The 16,014-nt window shown below is 41.5% G+C and overlaps 1 long non-coding RNA gene across 1 annotated transcript; it reads left to right on the top strand.

Annotated features, from left to right (window-relative positions):
• The first annotated feature begins 11,601 nt into the window (after positions 1 to 11,601).
• Positions 11,602 to 13,548, top strand: LOC140582445 (uncharacterized). The gene is made up of 2 exons (XR_011985414.1): positions 11,602 to 11,728; positions 12,268 to 13,548. It is a non-coding gene; the product is annotated as an uncharacterized lncRNA (long non-coding RNA).
• Positions 13,549 to 16,014: the final 2,466 nt, after the last annotated feature.

The raw sequence follows: 16,014 nt of genomic DNA, 5'->3' as shown, positions 1-16,014 counted from the left end.
ATAGCTCTGATGTATATTTGCATAGCATGACAGGGTACTGCCTTTGTTTTAACCTTTCACCATGATGGTGTTGAATAGGGCAACAGTATAAATACCCAAGAAACTTTAAGTAGTGACTGCATTTCCAATAGTGGATCCTAGTAGGATCTATTGGTTTATGTTTTGTTGTGGGTATTTGGGTGGTATCTTGAAAGATGTATGTCCATGGAAAAATGAAAAAAAAAGGTGTTTGCTCAATGCTTGTTTTCCTGCTGCATCCTCATAACAAGCCATCTCAGGCACGAGAACTATGCACAGTTAATTTCTAGCAGCTGGAGTGATAATTTAGCCACTAACCACCCAATTTCCCTGTATATTAAACCTCCTTACCAGGCTAGATGAAAATTAACATCACACCCAAAATAAAGCAACTGCTCAAGTACCTAATAGAGTAGGACTTGTCATGGCATTCACATAATTAAAACCAGCAATAATTCCAATTGCTGACACAGATCCCTAGCTGAAAAGCTATTACTCTGGGCCAACAAATAAGTACTTCTACATGGAAGAGACTTATATCTGTGGCATTCCATTTTCAGTTGCGGTGGGTTTCTAAATTTGGGCTTCCAAAAATCAAGCCTAATAAAAAAATTTAAATATTAAATGAGCAAATTGATTTGATTTGTCCTTCTATCCCACCTTGTGATCTAAAAAGCAATGAGGCTGCCACACATAATATCAGCTCTATGGAAATACAGTCCCATAGCCACTACGGGAGCTCTCACCTTCTTTCACAATTGTGTTGTGCAGTCTAACAAATGGCCCTTAAGCCATGAACAGTAGTGAATGTAGTGAATTACTATGTTCTCACATTACTTTTTGTAGTTTTGTGAACAACACCATTTATTAAACAAATAAATATGCATTGGCAGAATGAAGAATTACAAATGAAAATAAACTATTATTTAAGAAATATTCCTTGGAACAACAAATTTTCATGGATTTTCATGCTGCCAGATTACTAACAAAGTCGGCTGCAGTCACAGAGCAGTTGTAAAGATTCTACAAAAGAAGAAAGCGAGTTTGGTGGCAGACACGCCTCGGTCTGGTCATCCACATGCATCAACATCATGCTAGGATCATGCACTTTGACGCATTCCATTGAGCAATCGCAAGTTGACCTCACCTCAGCTACTGCGTGAGTGGTCAGACAGCTGCCATGTCAGTGTCACCTCATCAACAGTTTTGTCTGCGGGGTTGCAAGGCACGCAACAAGCCACTGATGACTGATGTCCAAAGGTGCAACCGGATTGACTGGACACGGAAGAAGTCACGCTGGACATGTGAAACGTGGGAAAAGGTGCTTTCCGGCGATGAAAGCACTTTCTGCCTGTTTGGTAGCCAGGCAGACACCTATGTGAGGAGGTTTCCTGGAGAGGAGTTCAAGCCTGAGTGGCTGAACCTCACTGTGAAGCATCCTTTGAAGGTCATGGTCTGGGGCTGCATGGCTGCCAGTGGCATCGGACGTCTGCACATCGTTGACGGCATGGTCAGTGGGACCAAGTACATCACAGTACTGCAAAAGTGTATGGTGCCGTCAGTGCAGCAGCTGTTTACAAGCTGGTTCCTGTTCCAAGATGACAATGCACCGTGCCATTGCTCCAAACAGGTGATCAACTGGAAGCGTCAGAACAACATCGATCAATTGACTGGCTTGCCCAATCTCCCGATCTGAATCCGATTGAGAACTTGTGGCACAAGGTGGCTTTGGAGATATCCAAGAGACATCCAAAATCAAAACATGAGTTGATTGAGTCACACTGTAAAAAATGTCCGTAGATTTAACAGTAAAATACCGTATAAATGCTACCGGATAAAACCATATTCCACAAAACATGCGATAACCTTAGAATTTACAGTGAAAAACCGTAATAAGTTTTACAGAGTAAGACGTTACATTTCACAGTTAAAAACATATGAAAATATGGTTTATTGCAGTAAAATTAACAATATACTGCACTGTAATCCCGAATAAGTTGGCAAAACTCAAAAAATTTGAGGTAATCAGTTACATCAAATTTTTTAAGTTATGAAATTTCCAGTTTTAAGTAAACAGAAAAATCTAGTTTTGAGTTTGTTGTACTCATGCAAAATAATTTGTTCTTACTTAAAATACCCAAGTTACCCTGTTTATACATTTTGAGATCAATTAACATTTTTTTTAATATCTCCCAACATTCACTTGTTCACTTTTTTTAAGTGTACTTATATATTTAAGTTAACTCAACATGAAAATGTAACTTAAAGCTGTTTAACAATGTTCTTATATTTGACTGCAAGTCCCCATGGGGAAACTGCCTTTTAGGTCTCCCTCAACTTGCTCTTTGTAAGTAAGTTGTCCATGAAGGGCAGCCACTCATGGCTGTGCCCAGGAAGCTGGGGGTTAAGGGCCTTGCTCAAGGACCCACAGACATGCTGAAACTGGATTTGAACCGGTGACCTTGTGATTATTGGCACACAGGCTTAGCCCACTGAGCCATACAGAACACATGGACCCTGTTGCTTGAGTACAAGAACTTTTATAAATAAATTACAAATATCAACTCTAAACACAGAAAGCATACAATAGGTATTTTAGACATCCAGAAATTGTGCAAATGTTGCAAAAGTAGTCAAGTAGAAAACAATTTGAATAGTGGAATATAATCGTGTGCATTATATGTGTGTATGATCAGCAGGGTTTAAATATGAGTACAGTCAATCAATTTCAATACATCTATATTGTACAGCACAATACTATATACAGTACTATACGCTATATACAATATCTATACAGTATCTAAGTAGTATTGCATTTGTAAAATGCAACTAGAAAACCGCTTGTCTCATGCTGTCTTGCCATGCTTCCCCGAAGATAATACTTGTTACAGTTCGCATCAGTTAGCATAGCACTGCGCTAGCAGACCATAGCTGCTCTGGGTAAAATTGTTCTAAAATACGTTACACAGCAAATGTGCAAGTGTTAAATTAACACTGCATACTGTTTATATTGGCCCACAGCATTCAGTGTTACCTATAATATTTTACAGTGTGCAGTAAGTTTTGTTTTTACAGTGTTAATATTTATTAATTCATATAGTGTTCAATTGACAACCTAGACTGTTAAGTCATCAGCTCCACATATTAGCCCCATTTCAATATGCACACAAGAAGTCATAAGGATCAGAAGAGCCACCCCAGATTCACCCACCATAATGAGAAAGACTCTGACCAAAAAAGACCAGCTTTTTCTTGTCTTATGTTAAAGTGTTGTTGGCTAAGTTCTGTCTGATCTTGAAGATTTAAGAGCTGTGGTTCTGATGGTTTTCCCCTGATTTGTGGTTTTATATATGTTGGTGTCTGGTCAAAGAAAGTTTCGTGGAGACGTACAGGACGTGTCTCTAGAGTGATATGTATTTTAATGGAGTGGGGGTGCATTTGATTGCTAGTCTGGCCCTTGGATGATTAATATATGCGGAAAGGCGTTAGGACAGTTGTGATGCCCTTTTCTTTGCAGCTCCTGGTACCGCCCACTCCACTGTAGACCAATGGTACTGGATGTATATTTGCATAGCATGACACGGTACTGTTTTTGACTTAATAGATTTTTTTTTCAATCCACCGCGATTGTGATGAATAGGGCAAGAGAATAAAAACCACAGAAATGCCACTTGTGTGCTTGCCAATGACTAAATGAGATTAATTAGCCTATATGGTTTGACTAAAGGCAGCACTAGGTGGGAAAGAAAAGGCTATGGAAAATCAATATATATTTTTTTCCTCCTTTTCTAAGCCTGGGCTCTCTAGGTAAAGTATTCAGATCACATGCACCACTACACTTAAGATTGCAGCACAAATACACCGCTCAGACCAACTAGCATACACAAGTAGCAAAATGTGGTGAAGACTAATATCAGTGCCATACCATCCTCAGTCGTGGTGGGTTTCAAAAATTAAGCTTAATTAAAATCTGAATATTTAATGAGCAAAATGATTTTATTTGTTCTTCCATCACAAGTTGTGGTCTAAAAGCAATAAGGCCACCACCCATTCTGGCTGCTTTAGCTGAAACACACTCCAACCATTACCAGAGCTCTCACCTTTTCGCAGCCCTGTTAAATAATTGTTATGCAGTTGAACACAGGCAAGTTTTATAATCTGTGTTTGGTGGCTGGTGTTATACATTTCACACACATTAATACCACAAGCAGTTCATAGATGAACTTAACTGGTTCTTTCTTATACAAATACAAAAAACCTATTAGTCATGCTTAAATGAGAAAAGGCAATGTTGGTCTAAGTCTTTCTTATTATGGTGGGTTAGTAAAACACAGCAGCTGAATGCCCAAATGAGTTCAAATGAGTGCATATTAAAATGGGGCAGACATGGGCCACCCATTTTGTACTTGTGTGCCACCCATATTGGCTTGCAATCCAGGAAGAGGTGGCGACTTACTGACTTAACAGTCTATGTTGTCAACTGAACACTATAAGAGTTTTAAGAAATATTAACACTGTAAAAACAACACTCACTGCACACTGTAAAGTATTATAGGTAACACTGAATGCTGTGGGCCAATATAAACAGTATGCAGTGTTAATTTAACACTGGCACATTTGCTGTGTAACGTATTTTAGAACAATTTTACCCAGAGCAGCTATGGTCTGCTAGCGCAGTGCTATGCTAACTGATGTGAACTGTAACAAGTATTATCTTTGGGGAAGCATGGCAAGACAGCATGAGACAAGGGGTTTTCTAGTTGCATTTTACAAATGCAATACTACTTAGATACTGTATAGATATTGTATATAGTGTATAGTACTGTATATAGTATTGTGCTGTACAATATAGATGTATTGAAATTGATTGACTGTACTCATATTTAAACCCTGCTGATCATACACACATATAATGCACACGATTATATTCCACTATTCAAATTGTTTTCTACTTGACTACTTTTGCAACATTTGCACAATTTCTGGATGTCTAAAATACCTATTGTATGCTTTCTGTGTTTAGAGTTGATATTTGTAATTTATTTATAAAAGTTCTTGTACTCAAGCAACAGGGTCCATGTGTTCTGTATGGCTCAGTGGGCTAAGCCTGTGTGCCAATAATCACAAGGTCACCGGTTCAAATCCAGTTTCAGCATGTCTGTGGGTCCTTGAGCAAGGCCCTTAACCCCCAGCTTCCTGGGCACAGCCATGAGTGGCTGCCCTTCATGGACAACTTACTTACAAAGAGCAAGTTGAGGGAGACATAAAAGGCAGAATATTACAATGTAAACCCTGGAATTTGACAGGTATAAACTGTTTTTATAGCAACATAAATATAATTAGACAGTTATAAACCGTAAAAAAAACAATTAAAATCTGTAAAATATACAGTACAGTGGGTGCAGACCTGTAAAACCAATAACGTTGCTACCGTATTTTTGACGGTAAAGTTCTGGCAACCACAGCTGCCAGTTTTTTACCGTAAAATTTACGGTTTATTTTTTACAGTGCACTCATTACAGCCTGGAATCATGTTATCACCCATGATCACCTTATCAAACTGGTTCACTCAATGCCAATATGGTGCAGGCAGGTGATCAAGAACAAAGTGTGGCCCACCAGATACTGAGCCATCACTGAGACACAAAAAGTCCTTTTTCAAGGCCACCTACACAAACATGAAGAAAGCTTGACGCATGTCTGTTCTACTATATATGAAGTATACACATTTATTTTGCACCTTTGGCCAGAGAAATACATTACGCATATTACTCAATAAGACAATTGACATGGGAGCTTTAACAAACAAACTCAGAAAAGTAAATCCAAGCTAGAATAAAAACTTGATTTTTATTACTGTGTCCCCTGTAACACTGTTTTCAAATAAATATATTGGCTCAACGAAGGAGTTAAAAGTAAAAGGTCAAAAGTTGGAAAAAATTCTAAATTAACAAGCGGTTGCAGACTTTTGCATACTACTGTAGTGTGGCTGCGTTTTTATAAAGAAGACTCCTCTTCACAAGCTGTGCAATACCATTTAACATTTGTTATGTGTTTGAATTGGCTCTTGGTCATGCCAGTACAGACACGGTGTTGCCACCTCTGGCATCCATCACAGAGTATCTACAGTGGGATTAACAACATACAGTATAGGACAAGTAGCCATATTTTCACATCTATCAAATGACTACAGTAATTTTCCTCACCCAGTCACCATCTTTATTTTGAAACTGTCCACACCATTGGCAGGCCTCCTCAAGAGATACTGTAAGGAAATAAGCATAAACTTACTGGTGAGCAGGCATTCATCATTATACTTATCACCCAGTTTGCCAATCATGTTCACACACCCTTCTGACTGACTTTGCCTGAGTCACTTGCCCTTTATTGTGCTGTTGTGTTTTTTTTCCACTGTAACACAATTCAGTCTTCAAATGACTTCACTAACACTGTTTTCAAATTAGTTGTACTCTTGGCATAGCAATCTGACTTTTCCGGCTCAGATTCTATGAAAACATAGCTATAAGGCCATTCTGTCAAAAGGGGCTGACAGACATTCGCTATAGTCATGTTATTTTAATATAATATAATATAATATAATACAAAATTCTTTAAAACCTGTTAAGTCTAAAACTGTAAGAGTAGGTGTACTTGTTTACAAAACAAAAAACAAAAGTTCTCTTACATAACTTTTGTAGTATTTGAAGGATTTTATACCCCCATTTTAAGCACAACTGTACAATTGATTAACCCTGCCCATAACAGCCTTTTACCCCTAACTAGCACCGGATCCCCACAGGGCTGTGTGCTGAGCCCCCTCCTATACTGCCTCTACACCCACGACTGTAGTCCGACCCACAACAACAATCTCATCGTCAAGTTTGCCGACGACACTACGGTGGTCGGACTCATCTCTAAGGGAGACGAGGCAGCCTATAGGGATGAGGTCCTGAAGCTGGAGGCCTGGTGTTCAGAGAACAATCTGACTTTGAACACCAAGAAAACTAAAGAGATCGTTGTTGACCTCAGGAGGCACGGCACCGACCTAACCCCCCTATACATCAACGGTGAACGCGTGGAGAGGGTCCATACTTTCCGGTACCTAGGGGTCCTCATCTCGGACAATATCTCATGGACCGAGAACATCACAGAGGTCGTCAAGAAGGCACAGCAGCGGCTCCACTTCCTGAGAGTCCTCAGGAAGCTGAATCTCAACCAGGATCTGTTTCTGACCTTCTATCGCTCGTCCATTGAGAGCCTCCTGACGTATTGCATCACAGTGTGGTACGGCAGCTGCACCATGGCAGATAAGGAGAGGCTTCATAAAGTTGTCAAAGCTGCCCAGAAGATCATCGGCTGCCCTCTCCCCTCTCTTATGGACATATACACCTCCCGCTGCCTCAGCAGAGCAAGGAACATTATCAAGGACACATCCCACCCTGGCTCTGATCTATTCAACCTGTTGCCCTCAGGAAGACGCTACAGGTGCATCAGGACTAGGACAGACAGACTCCGGAACAGTTTTTTCCCTAGAGCCATACTCACACTGAACACACACTGAACACACACTGTACACACACTGAATACACACAGAAAACAATCACTCCCCCTACTATGGTCTTCCTCCCCTTTCCCCCTTTCTCCCTTTCACACACACACTAAAAAATCTTACCACATCTATTTATTATATATTATCACTGTGTAATAATCCGGTCAATGTGAAATTGTGCATTCGTTCACTTTATATACATATGCTAGTGCAATAAGATATATTACACTGTCACTTTAATACTTTCTATTTGTTTACATTGCTTATTTTTATACATATTTTATACATACTTTAGATACTACTTCTCTTTTTATATTTTATATGTATATGTTTGAGCACTGACCCAAGGAGATGCTTTTCATCTCATTGTATATGTAAAAAATGTATAATGACAATAAAAGGCATTCTATTCTATTCTATTCTAACTGTGCAGTATCTGTACAAACTGGACACATCTGGTTTGACCGCCCCAAAGAGCTTTGGTAAGTTAAAGTTTACCTTGCCTTATGTTTCTATTACAGTTTTTCTGAATTGCTAAAAGACTAAACCTCATTCTTGGAACAAAACTTCCAATTGCCAAAACTAATTTATTGAATCAATCACTCTTTTGGTGAAACTTTAAACACAATTTGCAGATTTGAGCAAAACTCTAAACACATTCCCATTCATCAAAACACATTTTGCACTGTGGTGAACTTTGATGCAAAATAGAAAACACAGGCTGCAGAAGTTCAGCACAGCCACCAGTCATCATTTAAACACAATGACTCAAAACTGTTCACACATGTTTCTAAACATGAGAAGAAGGCAAAGAGTGACTAGAACATACAATATGTGCTAGATGAGAGTGCAAGTGCCACTGGTGAGTTGAAGTTTGACGTCAACGTACAGATGGGTCACACAGAGGATTCTTCCCGCATCACCCAGCAAGGTGTCCCTATTGCTCACTACCGACAGTTACCGTACTTATGACCAGAGACCCACACAACAATTACGTTTCAAACATTTTCAGACAACTTCACATTATATGTGATCGTAGAGCTAAATTATTCCCTATTAGTTATGAAAGATTATACAATTTTTTACTTACACGGTGACTATACCCTTATTAGACTGCATTTTCCACCATCGCTGACGTATTTACCCGGGACTAAGCTTCTAACTACAGCTCGTGAGTTGTTTGAAATACGCAACTTAAGGACAGTGTTTGCGAACGTTCCTTCGAATTATGGTTTTGGGAAACGCACCACAGAACGGAAAGGTTAAGGAAGAGCTTTTTCCCCCAGGTCATAATGCTCCTAAATCAGGACAATACTCAATGCCTCTAGGTGCTGCTTCACCCTGTCCAAATCATTGGCACATTCCTCAGGCCTCTTGCACATTTCACTTATGTATAGATTATGTACAGCTGAACATTTCATTTTTTATCTTATTATTTTTCTTATTTTTTCTATATTTTGTTACTCTCTTATCATGCACAGCTGCTCAGAGTGACCAGGGTTACATTCCACTGCATGTTGTATGTGTACAACTGTGTACGTGACGAATAAACCTTTTGAATCTTGAATCTTCAATCTTGAATTTTCGTAAAGTACAAATTCCGACCTTCCTGGCAATATATCACATGTGCTGGGGCCTCACTTCTACGTGCCACTTCCGTGGACTTTTAGTTTAAGATTATAGATAGCAGCTTTCACATGGTTACAGTGTACAGGGCGAAATGCACATTTAGAATTCCTGCCCCGGGCACTTTCATGCATTTCCGTATAGTACAAATTGCCAGCTTTCCGGCAATATATCACATGTCCCAGGGCAGGATTTCTACGTGCCACTTCCGTGGACTTTTAGTTGAAGATTATTTATGGCAGCTTCCCCATGGTTACAGTGTACAGGGCGAAATGCACATTTAGAAATCCTGCCCTGGGAAGTTCCATGCATTTCCGTATAGTACAAATTGCCAGCTTTCCGGCAGTATATCACATGTCCCAGGGCAGGATTTCTACGTGCCACTTCCGTGGACTTTTAGTTGAAGATTATTTATGCCAGCTTCCCCATGGTTACAGTGTACAGGGCGAAGTGCACATTTAGAAATCCTGCCCTGGGAAGTTCCATGCATTTCCGTATAGTACAAATTGCCAGCTTTCCGGCAATATATCACATGTCCCAGGGCAGGATTTCTACGTGCCACTTCCGTGGACTTTTAGTTTAAGATTATAGATAGCAGCTTTCACATGATTACAGTGTACAGGGCGAAATGCACATTTAGAAATCCTGCCCTGGGAACTTCCATGCATTTCCGTATAGTACAAATTGCCAGCTTTCCGGCAATATATCACATGTCCCAGGGCAGGATTTCTACGTGCCACTTCCGTGGACTTTTAGTTGAAGATTATTTATGCAAGCTTCCCCATGGTTACAGTGTACAGGGCGAAGTGCACATTTAGAAATCCTGCCCTGGGAACTTCCATGCATTTCCGTATAGTACAAATTGCCAGCTTTCCGGCAGTATATCACATGTCCCAGGGCAGGATTTCTACGTGCCACTTCCGTGGACTTTTAGTTGAAGATTATTTATGCCAGCTTCCCCATGGTTACAGTGTACAGGGCGAAGTGCACATTTAGAAATCCTGCCCTGGGAAGTTCCATGCATTTCCGTATGGTACAAATTGCCAGCTTTCCGGCAGTATATCACATGTCCCAGGGCAGGATTTCTACGTGCCACTTCCGTGGACTTTTAGTTTAAGATTATGGATGGCAGCTTCCCCACGGTTACAGTGTACAGGGCGAAGTGCACATTTAGAAATCCTGCCCTGGGAACTTCCATGCATTTTCGTATAGTACAAATTGCCAGCTTTCTGGCAATATATCACATGTCTCAGGGCAGGATTTCTACGTGCCACTTCCGTGGACTTTTAGTTGAAGATTATTTATGGCAGCTTCCCCATTGTTACAGTGTACAGGGCGAAGTGCACATTTAGAAATCCTGCCCTGGGAACTTCCATGCATTTTCGTATATAGTACAAATTGCCAGCTTTCCGGCAATATATCACATGTCCCAGGGCAGGATTTCTACGTGCCACTTCCATGTTTCAATATAACAGATGCTTTAATTGTAATATCCTTTTTATTTTATTTATTTCGTGTATTAATTCTGATAAAATGGCTTGTAGAGTGGCAACCACGTTTCTAGGTAGATATTTCACAGGAGTGCTTTCAAGCTGTACAGTATAGCTGTACTTATATGAGAAAATTTAATCAGATAACACCAAAACAGTTCAATAGTGCTTGGATGTGAGATCTACAGAAATACAGAATTACAATAAAATACTGACATGTTTGGTGAAAGACATATTTATTTACTATGATTTATTTTATTCGTCAGGAACAGGTATCCATGAACAGTGACGTTGGTAGCCATGGACATCCACATCTGTCTGACGGGACAAGAGAGGGGAAAAATGCAGATTATCCTCGACCAGAGAACGCTCAACAGATAATATATAGAACATTTTCACATGTTTAACAAATTAACAATGAAATTAATGTTAACATTAAGAACAATACGATTTCGGACATCCGTATTGTACTGACTGCGCAGTTGCACCGCAATGCTGAGCTCCTCCTTTTGTTTACGTTCGGCGGAATCCGGCGGAATCCGCATTTTACCCTCACCCGCATGAAAACAACAGCGAATCCGTGTACTAATCAGCGCGCGACAGGGGAAACTGAATTGCCCAGAACACCGGCGCTGGACCTTCTTCCCAGCACAGCTTCCAGGGGTGACCATGCCCAGCGACTCCCACAGCCAGGCTCCCTTCTCCGGGGACACACAGCGCATGGGGCTGCTGGAGACTTCCGGCAGTGCGGCCTCCTCCTAGCCCCGTAATGCCGCCTCCGCTGCCTCGGCTAGCCACCCCTGGCGGTCGCGCTACTTCTCCCAGTTGGTCAACTCACCGCTGAGCTGCTCCAGCTCCTGCTCCTCCGCAGGTTTCAGCAGCCGCTCACGGTCACGATGGTCCCGCTCCTGCTGCTTGTCAAGTCCGCGGCGCTCTGCAGCCAGCCGGGCCTCCCAGCTGCAGCACGTCTCCTCCCGCTCCAACAGAGCAGCCCCCGCCCGCTGCGGATTCTCCTCACTGACGAGCAGGGAGCTCTTGACGGCCGGTGAGTGGCAGGAGCGTCTTCAGGGCGCGCTGCGCGGGTCCGGTGCATCCTGGATCAGGGTTCCCACAATTCTGGCACAACCGACTGGCTAAGCAGTTTCTAGCGCCGAGGTGGTTAAAATGGTACGGTCCACATTAGCGGTGTCTGAAATTGTTTTACATAGAAATTTTCCTACAAGGTGAAGTTAGCTTTTGTTTTTTTCTTTACAGCAAAAGAAAAGTTTTAAGACCCCCCAAACTGCTATTTTTGTCTCTTTGGGGGAGTCTGGGTCTTGGCGGGGGTTACTGTACCCCCCAGTTCCCCCCGTAATTCGAACCATGTGTCTATGCTGCTGAAATGAGCCTTGCATATTGCGAGTTGGACCGAAATCATCTTAGTGAAGTTTAGTTTGGTATTTGTAAAGCTGGCCTATCCAGTCATGCAAAAGGTTAAACTTAATTAACTATATGCAGTGGTGTAAAATTCAGCTTTCTTACTTTTGACATGAATGAACTTACTTTAATTAATTAAGCTACATATCACCCATCCATGTTTCCTAGCATTTCCAGCACTGGAATGAAAATGATGCAGAGCTTAATTAAAGCACTGAACAGCTGTTGCCATCCCACCAGCAGGGGGCAGGGCTGCCCTTCATCATATCAAGCAACGCAGTGTGAGGCTTCCTATGCATCTTGCTCCCTCCCTCTCCGCCTTGGCTTTGTTCAGTCATCTTACTTTGTGTTTCTGTGCCTATGTGCTTTGCTTGTTTCAACTGGTTTTAGGATCTAAACTGGTTAAAGACCATGGAGTGGCTGGTTAAGGAGGCTCACCAAAGCCTACACTGTCTGTAGTCTACACTGCCTACCCCTCACCCAACACATCGTCAGTCTCATGACACCAGGCAGATAACATAAGAACATAAGAACTATACAAACGAGAGGAGGCCATTCGGCCCATCGAGCTCGCTTGGGGAGAACTTAACTAATAGCTCAGAGTTGTTAAAATCTTATCTAGCTCTGATTTAAAGGAACCCAAGGATTCAGCTTGCACTACGTTATCAGGAAGACTATTCCATACTCTGACTACACGCTGTGTAAAGAAGTGCTTCCTTAAATCCAGTTTGAAATGTTCTCCCGCTAATTTCCACCTATGGTACTGGAGTGTTAATACCAGAACATCCCGACTCCGGAACAGTCTGTACCCCCAGGCCAACAGAAGGATCAACTACTGCCACCCTCTGCCAGCTGTGCCCCCACCCCAGGCACTATGGTAATGGTCACCCAGCTCACTGCACTCTGCACCTTACATGCAGTTGCACCTGCTTTTTATACTGGACTGATAAGCACCAGTCACTTCATGCTGCAGTTTCTTCTTCCCTACGGTCCTCATATGCATGTATATTGTCATGTATAGGTTATGTAAGTTTTCTGGACTGATAAGCAGCAGCCACTTTGCACTGCACATTCCGATTCCATACCCATATCTATAGTTTACATTGTTATGTATAGTTCCTGTACTGTATGTATGCATGTCTGTTTTACATTGGTAACTACATATATTTCTTTATTCCATAAATTCTACAGATTAGTGGAATACCTGCATGGATTTAAATTCCCCGCTGCATTCCACTGTGCGTTTCTGTTTATCAGTGCCGTCCTTCCACGCACACGGACTCTGCCACGGGCATGTGCACACGTACGCCACACACTCACACACATCACGTACTTCACATACTCGCGTATCACATCTGCCATTTCCTACCTGCTTCACACCCCCATCAAGATTATCCATTGTTTGTTGCAGTTTCTGTTAAGCAAATAAATGCTTTTTTATTAAACCAATCGCTGTTTTGTGTTCATTTGGGTAGGACAGAAGCCAGCATACTATCCAAAGAAGCCCCACAGCCTTCAGGTATATTTATGTTCATTGTTGAACTACTTATCTGATGGGATTTGGTGGGATATGAGACTGATTAAATTACCAGTATCACCCAGCATCAACACATCCCAGTTTGCTGTTTTGACCACTTTAAATCATGCATAAGATGTTGCTTGTTGGCCATAACTGATTACAGAAGCATCATATACTTTGATGTGAACTAATGTGTAGCCAAACTGTTTTCCAGCAAGCTCACAGAATACTTTTTATTGCATAATTATTTTTATATTTGTTTTGAAGAATAAAATATAGTTATTAAGGAACTGTGTGTGGTTTATCTGTTAAACTGACCACTGAACTTTAACATAAACAGAGGAAACATCACATAATGCTATAATCACAATTAACACAAATGCTTCGTCAAGAACCCCTGGGTTACATCACAAGCGACTGTCTCTGTGAGTGAGTGGAGTCTTTGGCTCTGTAGCCCTTCGTGATGGTGTCTGTATCTCATGGCCTGCTGTTCCCTTGCACACTACTCTTCCAGTGTAGGTATTGAGGCACTGAGGTTGTCTGTCAGGTGGCTGAGGTGAGTAGAGTTGCACCACCTCTTCCAGTAGCTGCACCAGGACCCTCCCCGGTAGAGCTCAGCCTGGCAAATGGTCAGTATTAGGGTGTACTCACACTTGGCCCGGTTGCCTTATATAATGCCTGAGCATGATATAAGGCTTCAGGTGTTTCATTCAGACCCATTGCCAAAAGTGTATAAAATCAAGCACCTAGCCATGCAGTTGGGTTTACAATCATTTGTAAAAGAATGGGTCGTTCTGAAGATCTCAGTGAATTCTAGCCTGGTATTGTCATTGGATACCATCTTTGTAACATGTCAGTTTGTGAAATTCCTTTCCTGCTATATATTCCACAGCCAACTGTACGTGGTATTATTGCAAAGTGAAAGTGTTTAGGAACAGAATCCCAGCGACAAAGTGTCAGGCCACGTGAAGTAACAGAGTGCTAAGGTGCATAGTGCATACAAATTGCTAATGGTTTGTCGACTCAATAACTTTCTCTGGCATTAACTCCTGCACAAAAACTGTGTACTGGGAGATTCTTGGAATGGGCTTCCATGGCCTTGCAAGCTTCACATCACCAGACACAATGCCAAGCATCGGATGGTGTGGCGTAAAGCACACCACCACTGGCCTCTGGAGCAGTGGAAATGTGTTCTGCGGAGTGACCAAATCGTGCTTCTCTGTCTGGCAGTCAGATGGACAAGTCTGGGTTTGGCAGATGCCATGAGAACGTTACCTGCCTGATTGCATTGTGTCACCTGTAAAGTTTGGTGGACGAAGGATAATGGTATGGTTAGGGTACCATATTTGGTGAGATGAAAAAGAGGACGTGTCCGGGGATGTTTTTCACGTTCACTGGCCAATCAGACAACACTTCTTTTATAATAAGTGTTCCCTAATCATCTTGTAAAACGAAAATTCACGTCCGGTGAAGGCAGACTGTTGGGTTGAGATTGTGTATATATTATCACTCATGTGTATTCTTATGAATGTATAGCTTGTTTTATATGGCAACTGTGTAAGTGCTTAACAGTAATTTTCTATCACGTGCAGCAGACGAGCCCACCTCTGCTGTACGTTCTGTTGTTCCTATTTCCACTCCCACTTCCACATCCCATTCTATCCCACTCGAAATGTTGTTCACACCCACAATGTAACCTGATCACCTTAAAGTATAAATAAACCCTCTCATGGTGCCACACCCTTGTAGCTACACTGCGGTGTGCACCCTTGCAAGTAAAACAGCGCGTGTCTCATACTCTGTGGGCCAGCGGCCGGGGGGGGGGGCTGATCACTCTCTCCGACACAGACACAGAAAATATGAGTATATGTATATGGAAAGTATGTCTTTTTCAACAAAAGTTACAAAATGTTAAAAAAGCTAAACTTTTTTAAACCTAAAGCAAATAATGCAATTCACTATAATTTTTGGAAGTTGACTTCAGTCAATCATTCTTATGAGCCAAGTAGGCCTGTATACACTGAATTTGACATGATATATTCTATCCTAATAAATATTAAAACAAAGTCTTAAGGGAATAAGCAGAGGATTAGTTTTAAAGAAGCAAAAAAATATGTAATAATAAAATAAATTCAAATATAGATTGAAGTGCCCAGAATTTGGAAGAGTTTATGGCCGAGGTGGGAGGGGTCGGCGATGATCTCGCCAGGTCGCCTTTATGTTCTTGGGGCAGGTAGTGAATCACTGAGGTTGAGGCTGCAGCCAATGAGCTTCTCTGCTGCTTGGACGATGCCCTGCAGTCCTTATATAAAATATTTAATATTAATTGTTGTGTCTATCATTAGGAAAACAGCGATACTGAATGGGGAGTCTTAAGTTCACCACTACATTTTAAC

Source organism: Paramormyrops kingsleyae, chromosome 24, assembly GCF_048594095.1.
Source record: "Paramormyrops kingsleyae isolate MSU_618 chromosome 24, PKINGS_0.4, whole genome shotgun sequence".
Lineage (NCBI taxonomy): Eukaryota > Metazoa > Chordata > Actinopteri > Osteoglossiformes > Mormyridae > Paramormyrops > Paramormyrops kingsleyae.
Note: the sequence above shows the minus strand (reverse complement) of the source record. Positions and strands in the feature narration are given on the sequence as shown.